Source organism: Malaclemys terrapin, chromosome 4, assembly GCF_027887155.1.
Source record: "Malaclemys terrapin pileata isolate rMalTer1 chromosome 4, rMalTer1.hap1, whole genome shotgun sequence".
Lineage (NCBI taxonomy): Eukaryota > Metazoa > Chordata > Testudines > Emydidae > Malaclemys > Malaclemys terrapin.
In genome coordinates, this window is record NC_071508.1 from 28,093,526 (window position 1) to 28,103,789 (window position 10,264).

Sequence of the window (10,264 nt, forward strand, 5' to 3'; positions counted from 1 at the left end):
ACAAACAGAAGTTTCACACAGTAGCCTGGCCAGTCACAAAACTCGTTTTCAAAGCTTCTCTGATGCGCACTGCGCCCTGCTGTGCTCCTCTAACCGCCCTGGTGTCTGGCTGCGCGTAATCAGCGGCCAGGCGAGTTGCCTCAACCTCCCACCCCGCCATAAAGGTCTCCCCCTTACTCTCACAGATATTGTGGAGCGCACAGCAAGCAGCAATAACAATAGGGATATTCTTTTCGCTGAGGTCTGAGCGAGTCAGTAAGCTGCGCCAGCGCGCTTTTAAACGTCCAAATGCACATTCCACCACCATTCGGCACTTGCTCAGCCTGTAGTTGAACAGGTCCTGACTCCTGTCCAGGCTGCCTGTGTACGGCTTCATGAGCCATGGCATTAAGGGGTAGGCTGGGTCCCCAAGGATCACGATAGGCATTTCAACATCCCCAATGGTCACTTTCTGGTCCGGGAAGAAAGTCCCTTCCTCCAGCTTTCGAAACAGAGCAGAGTTCCTGAAGACGCGAGCATCATGTACCTTTCCCGGCCATCCCACGTTGATGTTGGTGAAACGTCCCTTGTGATCCACCAGGGCTTGCAGCAGCATTGAAAAGTACCCCTTGCGGTTTACGTAGTCGGTGGCTTGGTGCTCCGGTGACAAGATAGGGATATGGGTTCCGTCTATGGCCCCGCCACAGTTTGGGAATCCCATTTCAGCAAAACCATCCACTATTGACTGCACGTTGCCCAGAGTCACTACCCTTGCTATCACCAGGTCTTTCATTGCCCTGGCAAATTGGATCACAGCAGCCCCCACCGTAGATTTGCCCACTCCAAATTGATTCCCGACTGACCGGTAGCTGTCTGGCGTTGCAAGCTTCCACAGGGCTATCGCCACTCGCTTCTCAACTGTGAGGGCTGCTCTCATCTTGGTATTCTGGCGCTTCAGGGCAGGGGAAAGCAAGTCACAAAGTTCCATGAAAGTGCCCTTACGCATGCGAAAGTTTCGCAGCCACTGGGAATCGTCCCATACCTGCAGCACGATGCGATCCCACCAGTCTGTGCTTGTTTCCCGGGCCCAGAATCGGCGTTCCACGGTATCAACCTGCCCCAGTGACACCATGATTTCCACATTGCTGGGGCCTGTGCCTTGTGAGAGGTCTATGGCCATGTCAATTTCCTCATCACTCTCGTCGCCGTGCTGCAATCGCCTCCTCGCCTGGTCCGGGTTTCGCCTTGGCATGTTCTGGCTCTGCATATACTCCAGGACAATGCGCGTGGTGTTCATAGTGCTCATAATTGCCGCGGTGATCTGAGCGGGCTCCATGATCCCAGTGCTAGCTATGGCGCCTGGTCAGAAAAAAGGCGCGAAAGTAGTATCTGATGGACCAGGAGAAGGAGGGCGGGAGGGAGGGAGGGAGGGCCAAGTGACGACATGGCGTACAGGTACAGGAACAGGGAGAAACACAAACAACTGTCACACAGAATGGTCCCCCCAAAGATTAAACTGGAAACCCTGGGCTTAGCAGGCCGTTGATTTCACGGAGGAAGGGGAAGCAAATGAACACAGAATAAATCTATTTTTTACATCTTAAGGTGGCAGCCGACGCTGCAGCATGAGTGACAGCCATACCAGTATGATGATGATGGGTACCAATCATAATATACCATCATCTGCCAAAAGGCAAGGGGCTGCTGCTGTGTAGCAATGCAGCCCCATGTCTGCCAGCCCCACGTCCGCCAGCACCCAGCATCGCCCTCGGCCTCTTCTGGGTGCTTAGCAGACAATATTGGGCAATTGGCAGAAAATAGTACATTATGACTGGTAACCGTCATCATCGAGACAGTAGCATGTCTGCCCAGGTGGCCATGATTGACAGCCACTCCAGTACGACGACGACGGGTACCAGTCATAATATACCATCGCCTGGAAGGGGCTGGTGCAATGCAGCCCTACGGCTGCCAGCCCCACGGCTATCACTCATGCTACACCGTCTACTGCCAAAAGGCAGTTAGCAGCTGCTGCTGTGTAGCAATGCAGTCCCACGTCTGCCGGCACCCAGAGGACATATGGTGACGGTGAGCTCAGCTGTGCTGAGCGGGCTCCATGTTGTCTGCACAGGTAACCCAGGTAACCCAGGTAAAAAGGCGCGAATCTATTGTCTGCCGTTGCTGTGACGGGGGAGGGAGGGGCCTGACGACATGTACCCAGAACCGCCCGCGACACTGTTTTGCATCATCCGGGCATTGGGATCTCAACCCAGAATTCAAAGAAAAGGCGTGAACCGCTTCACGGCTCGAGCTGTGGCGCAAACGTAGTATCTGACGGCCTAGGGGAAGGAGGGAGGGGGGCCGAGTGACGACATGGCGTACAGGCACAGGGAATTAAAATAAAGAACGGTGGCTGTGCATCAGGGAGAGACACAAACAACTGTCACAGACTGGTCCCCCCCAAAGATTAAACTGAAAACCCTGGGTTTAGCAGGCCGTTGATTTGACGGAGGGAGGGGGAAGCAAATGAATACAGAGAAAAATCTATTTTTTACATCTTAAGACGACGGTGCAGCGTGACTGATAGCCCTCGGCATCTTTCTGGGTGCTTGGCAGCAAATACGGGGTGGTGTATGACGATGGTCTTCAGGCCTATTGCACGAGCTGCTGCTCAGGGAAGACTCTGCTAATGTGCGATGACCCGACTTGTAATAGGCCGGCTAACAGTCATAATACACCATTTACTGCCAAAAGGCAAGCCCCACGGCTGCCAGCACCCAGATCGCCGATGAAGGCTACCAGTCTACTGCACCGTCTACCGCCAAAAGGCAGTTAGCAGCTGCTGCTGTGTAGCAATGCAGTCCCACGTCTGCCGGCACCAAGAGGATATATGGTGACGGTGAGCTCAGCTGTGCTGAGCGGGCTCCATGTTGTCTGCACAGGTAACCCAGGTAACTAACCCAGATAAAAAGGCGCGAATCTATTGTCTGCCGTTGCTGTGACGGGGGAGGGAGGGGCCTGACGACATGTACCCAGAACCGCCCGCGACACTGTTTTGCATCATCCGGGCATTGGGATCTCAACCCAGAATTCCAAGGGGCGGCGGAGACTGCGGGAACTGTGGGATAGCTGTGGGATAGCTACCCATAGTGCAATGCTCCGGAAGTCGACGCTAGCCTCGTACTGTGGACGCGGTCTGCCGACTAGAGCACCTAGAGCATTTTATTGTGTGGACATACACAATCGGCTGTATACAACCGATTTCAATAAAACCGGCTTCTATAAATTCGAACTAATTTCGTAGTGTAGACATACCCTGGGTTTCCACCCCCCCTCACTGGAAAAGCACCAGGTTAAAGATGGATTCCAGTTCAGGTGACATGATCACATGTCACTGCAAGACTTCATTACTCACTTGCCAGCACACACATATACAGGAAGACTCACAGGTAAATACAGCCATCTGCAGACAATGGGAGTCATCAAGATTCCAAACCATCATTAATGGTCCACACTTTACACAATTACAATAGGCCCCCAGAGTTACATTTTATATTTCTAGTTTTAGATACAAGAGTGGTACATTTATACAAATCAGATGATCACACTCAGTAGATTATAAGCTTTGTAATGATACCTTACAAGAGACCTTTTGCATGAGGCATATCCCAGTTACTTACATTCACTTATTACCGTATTTTCTCTAAAACTATCTCAGTTACATTATATTGACTTATCAAGTTTGTATAAAACCATATAGACTGCACAACGTCACAGCAGTGTCAGCCTAGGGTTTGAACTCAGGCTCAAGTCTAACCCCTCTTTCACCCCTACCAGTCTACACACAAATCACACTAACCCAAGGCTTGGGCCCAGGGCTCCAGGATCCTGTAGGGGGTAGAGGGGCCAAACTCAAGTCAAGCTAGAACCCAAGATACAAGGTCTATTTATTGCTTTGCAGTGTAGATGCAACCCTACTGGACTTGTGCTGTGGCAGTTAACCAAAAGTATCCCATAATCCTATGGGCCAACAATCTGGATAGTCTAGTCTAGTGAATAGTCAAGTTTTCCCACTCTGTGCCATGAACCAAGGGCTAGAGTGGGTGCATTTCAGGAGGGCACTAGGAAGTCTGGGATATGGTTGGCTGGACTCAGATCTGCAGCATAGATAGTGGAGGCCCAGATTTGAAAATTCTTTACCTAGGATTGACAATCAGTGTAGATGCTCAAGCCCTGGGTTCTCTAACACAAGATCCAATAACTCAATTTCCACTAATCACAGGTACCGATGGAAAAAAATTAGCAGGTGCATAGCACCCACCAGCAGCCAAGCCTAAAATCTTTAGTTTGTTTTATATTTTCCCAATTTGTTGTTTTAGCTTAAAAATATTAGGCCTTGTGTACCTGGGGAAGTCGCACCATTTTAATTTAAATTAGTTTTGACTTTTTTCAGTTTCATTTAAATCTCTTTCCAAGCAACAAGCTAAACCAAAATAAGCTGTTCTTAGACAAAAATAAGAGCACCCAGTGAGGGATTTGAACCAGTTTAACTAATTCTTTTAAATCACACCTTAACTTAAACTGACAAAAAAATTTCATGTAGACAAGCCCTCAGGTAATTCAAATCTGGTTTTGATCTGAAGGATGCTCATTATGAGCTCTTAACACTTTAATTAAAGGGAGATGGAGATGATTTTTATCAAAGGTTTCCTTTATCCAAAATGTTAATTGGTCATTGAATGCAAGTAGGAAGTTAAATAACACAAATAACCAAAAAGTCTTAAACAGTCTGATTAAAAATCCTCTCTCTTCTTAACAGCTCAACTTTCTCTCTTTTCTCTCATCTTCTTACCACATATGCTTTTTTTTTTTTTTTTTTTTTTTTTTACAGTCATAGAGCTTTCCCGCCTCGACACCATGTGAATTTCTTATGTAAAAATGAACAGGAAATAAAAACCCCACCCCTTTCTGGCCTTCTTTGTGCACCATAAAGCGACAAAAAATGGGCACAAGGCCAATTTTTCCCCTTCACGGATCATCTTCAAAAGTTGCCTTAAAGTTAACCTGCAATATTACTTAGCCCTTTAATTAGACCTTTATTAATGCATAGCTCTGAGACTGTTTCATTAAGAAAGTTCAGTAGGATCTTATCCCAGTTTTATAGACTCCTACTGGATAATGACAGAAATAGTGTGTTTATTATTATTACTTCTTCTGAGCATTACATTGTGGTTCCAAGAAATAGATTAGAGGTCTGAAAGTCAGGATTCCTGGGTTCCTGTCCTATCTGTGCTACTGACACTGTGAATGTGGGCCAGTCGCTTCTCACTTTCATCCTCTGTGAAATGGAGATGAGACTAATACCCACCTTTCCAAAATGTTCTGAAGTCCAGGTGAGATGGATAGTGCTATGTAAGTGCAGAGTATTAGCATTACACAATTCAGTATCCTTCAGGAGCATGTAAAAGCTGCTCTGGGAACTAAGCCTGTTTTACAGTTCACTGGTCTGGAAAGGGTCATGCCCAAGCTTTCCTCCCATCTGGTCTGTTCATTTAAGAAATGAAGCACTGAAGGTGCTGCTCATGCTGGAGGAGGCAGGGGCCAATGATTGCTTTATAAAGAATGTGCATGTGAACCCTGCTGTATTTAATACATAGATCCAAGCCCTTGTACAAACATATCCCCTAAAAGTTTGAGGTTTTCATAGGATGGAGCCAGGGTAGTTTGGGAACCTCAGTCCCAAAGCGCAAGGATGGCCTAGTGACTGGGACACTAGCTGGAGACCTGGGTTCAAGTCCCTATTCTGCCACAGACTTCCTGTATGACCATGAACAAGTCACTTAGCTTCTCTGTGCCTCAGTTTCCCACCTGTATAATGGGGATAATAGCACTGCCCTGCCTCACAGGGATGTTGTGTGGTTAATTACATTAAAGATTGTGTGAGAGAGGAGAGACCTTTTTCTCTCTGGTCACTAGGTATCAGTTGCGAGGATTACACCTGAAGAGAGAAGGGGAACTTCGTTGGTGTTTATATTAGGGTGTGTAAATGCATTTTCTGAGGCAATGCTAATGGAGCTAAAAGACATTTCCAGCCTAATCTTTTTCATGCAGTTGGGGGGGGAATAGCTCAGTGGTTTGAGCAGTGGCCTGCTAAACCCAGGATTGTGAGCTCAATCCTTGAGGTGGCCATTTAAGGGTCTGGGGCAAAAATATGTCTGGGGATTGGTCCTGCTTTGAGCAGGGGGTTAGACTAGATGACCTCCTGAGGTCCCTTCTAACCCTGATATTCTATGAACTGCAACCTGGTTCATTGTTGTTGGTTTTTACTTTGTTTGATGTAGATGCTAGAATCTCACAGCTTCGCCTCTAAGCCACCCTTATTTTACCAGAATACCTCAACCATCAGTACTTTTACAAGTGCTGTTGCATAAACTCTGGGGCTGCTTAACTGACATGCACCAAGCCCAAGCAGACTGTCCTTCCCATGGCAAAGAAGAAACCATGACGGCAGTTGGGAAACCATTATAATCTCTCCGTTCTCTGTCTATGAGAAGGACAAATACAGGAATTTAGGGACTGGCAGACTGGATCAGATATGAGGCCCTCCTAATCCAATATTTTGTCTCTGACAGTGGCTAGTACCAGCCACTTCAAAGAAAGGTACAAGAATTTCCATAGTGGAGAAATATGGAATAACATGCCTATAGGGGACATTTCTTCCTGACTGCATCAGTTGGTGGCTGGTTTATGCCTTGAAGCATAAGGGTATGTATCACTTATATTTTCTCTGTATCTACTTTGTATAAGCATATGTAAATTAGACTTTCCAATCCATCATTCTGCCAATGCCTCATAGGTGCTCAGATACTACAGTTATAGGCAACCTTATAGAAACCTAGATGGATCTGTTATTCCATGAAGGTTTGGCAAGAATCTCAGCAGGTATGATAGAATGAGGAGGTAGCAATTCATACACAAAAAAAGTGATTGTAGAGTATGTGAAATCAACATTCAGGAGCTAGCTGCTATTTTTATTTTGAAGAGAGAATCCCACTTACTCAATGTGGTTTTTATTATTTCATTTCATCTTGACCCACCAGTGCCATTTCTGTACATCGTTAGCACAAAACATTATCAAGGAAAGCCCTAACAGGAGGGGAAACACTTCAATAACATGAGCTCCCATGCAAGCATTTGACTGGCTGTCTGAGGATTCAATGGCCACCAGTTTCTGATTCTTGGCTCGGCCCTGCTTCCTCTGAATCCATCACCCAGCAACAGCTCTAGCACAGAGTCTATGATGCTTTCTCTCTGTGCTTTCATCAGAAACTGTTGCTTTCAGTTCTTCATCCCCCTTTCAATGACCAAACCATTCAACCAGTGCAAACTCAATGGACTCAGGTGTATTCTCATGCAAGGTTTTAACCCTCTAACTGCACTGTATCAAAGGTAGTGTAGAGATGGTAGGAGCCAGGAAGAAATTATATTTTCAACATTAATTTGTTGGATTAAATATATTACATCCTGGTTAGTAGCACTGAGGACAGGAGCATAGTGCAGAGAAGTGCAGCACGGCTCTACCCATGTTCCTTGATCCTTGCTACTCCAGTCTTGGTCTCCCACTTACCTCTGCCAGTGCACCTTAATGCTGACATACAGCATCCCATGGAGAGACTGTCAACTTTGTGGCTGTTTTGTTTTTATATAGACAGATATTGTTTTCGGCCTGGGGGGTAAAGAGCATAATACATATAACTTCTATTGACAATGAGATAAATGCAAAACTGCTGTTAGCTTTACACACCAGGCTAAAAACAAATATCTCTGTACATCTTAGATGTTTGTCAGAAGGCAAAGGATTGCATTAAAATCTCAGGTTTCAGAGTAGCAGCCGTGTTAGTCTGTATCCGCAAAAAGAAGAACAGGAGTACTTGTGGCACCTTAGAGACTAACAAATTTATTAGAGCATAAGCTTTCGTGGACTACAGCCGAAGAAGTGGGCTGTAGTCCACGAAAGCTTATGCTCTAATAAATTTGTTAGTCTCTAAGGTGCCACAAGTACTCCTGTTCTTTTTATTAAAATCTCAATATTTCTCCTGGTTTTAATGACTTCTTTTCATGCTGGATGGGATGACTGGGGTTAATCTAATTTGAAATCTGTCCCAGCCTTGCTGCTTTGCATCGAAAGCATCTGCTGATCTCCTCCAGCCTTCTTTCTCGTACCTCAACCCTCCAGAGGCCAAATATGGGACCAATGTGACCCCTCAGGGAGGAACAGAACTCACTGGGCAACTCCCACCAGCCTGGAAGCCCTTCCTCTGAGGACCCAGGAACATGCCACCTTTTCTCCCCACCACGACCTTTAAAGTCATGCTCCCCAGTTCTTCGGAGATTTTAAAACAAAGGGAACAAAACAATGCCGAACCATGTGAGACAGGAGATCAGAAATCCAGATCCAAGCAGGTCGGCTTCAACGAGCTTTTCCAGCAAAGTTTCTGCTTCCAAGAGATTTCTCAGCCACGGTTCATGAGTAGGTAGAATTAGCCTCTTGGCATTGCAGGATGATGTCTCATGCCTGTGATGTCCATGGAAAGTTCACTCATGGCCAACTCTACCTACCTACCGTTTTCCCTCCACATTCACCTTTAGTGTCCTTTAAGTTTCTCCTTGCTTTGGAAGGCCATCTTTCCCCCCTTTGGAGGGCTGTTGTACAGAATCATACGTCCATTCTGAAAAGATTTTGCTGTTCTAAAAGCTTTTGTTTTCTCCCACACACATGCAGCACAATGCTCAAGATACAGCCAACGGGTCAGAAAACAAGAGACAACCTGAGACTGTCAGCTGGTTATAAAACTAGATTTGTAGCTTTTTGGTACTGTGTCAGTTCTACATAAAAGCTTTGTCATTCGGATGGCTGTGCAGAGCTGTCCTCAGGCAGGTCAGGTTAGAAGGAGGGATCTAAAAGTGAGAGATAACATGATGAGGGTCATCAATATTAGAATGGAGACCGTTTGGAAGGCATACAGAGAAGAGCAACCAAAAATGTTAAGGGGCTGGAAGGAGTGATTTATGAGGAAAGATTACATTATCAAATGAGCCCAGTTCTTCCCTGGTGTAATCTCACTGAGGTGTGTTGAATTGCACCAGGCATTAATTTAACCCAATACATATAGATTGGCTAAACTATGACTAAGGGGAAACATGATGTTAGAAGGTACAAGCTCCTCAGTGTATGTCTACATTGCAAGCAGGAGGTGTGACTGGATCACATGTAGGCATACTCGAGCTAGCTTTGATCTTCTCCACCCTTCTTTCTGGTACCTCTCAACTGGGATCAAGCCAGCTCGCTGAAAATTGCAGTGTAGTTGCAACAGCCTGGCTGCTGCCACAGGCTAGCTGCTCATGTACAGACCCAGGCTCTGGGACAGGTTTGTACTTGTGCAGCCAGCCTGTGCTTCTCTGAGTGCCACCATCACTTCACTGCTATTTTTAGTGAGCTAGCTCCATCAAAGCTAGCCCAGTGTAGACATACCCAAAGAGGAAGAGGCATTATTTAGGGTGTCACAAAGGAGTGTAAGTAGAAGTAACAGGATGAAATCAACAAAGGGAACATTTAGGCTGAATATGAGTAAGCTGTGTTAGGCTGTGGCACAGTCTCCCAATAGAAGTGGTAGGAGATCTACTCGGGGCATTTATAATTACCTGGAGAATGTATTGTAGAAAACACCCAGGCACTGGCCCCTAGGGGCATGGTCTAGTTGTGACCTAATTGATCTTCTCATCTCCAGTTCTTCAGCCCTGTGAGACTCTGAGAACCAAACTATGTTCTGGGAATACAGATACGGTATGCTCAAGGGGTCGCTTGACATTTGATCTTCTTCATTCAACTTTAGTACTTTAAACCTGTGGCTGAGTGAAAAGTAACAGCAGGTCAACTTAATCTCTGCTGTAAATCAGTGGAGTTGCACCACAGAGGAATTGGTCAGTCTGTCCATACAGACAAGATTGGAACTTAGGAGGCTTTCCCAGCCCAGGATTTCTCTGTGACTGATGCAAGTAACCTAAAGGCTGTATAAGTGTTAGAAGCAGGTAGAAAATCCAATGATTTCCCCCAGGATCACTCTAGCCTCAAAAGTTTCTTATTTTATTTTGTGGAGTACAAATATCATGGCTGAGATGCTGAATATGCTTTGCAGAAGTAAAACAAAAGTGTCTCTCTAGAGATTTCTGGAGATAAAGAGTCTCTTGAGAGACTAATCTGTTCTGTGATCAGGGCACCTGGCCT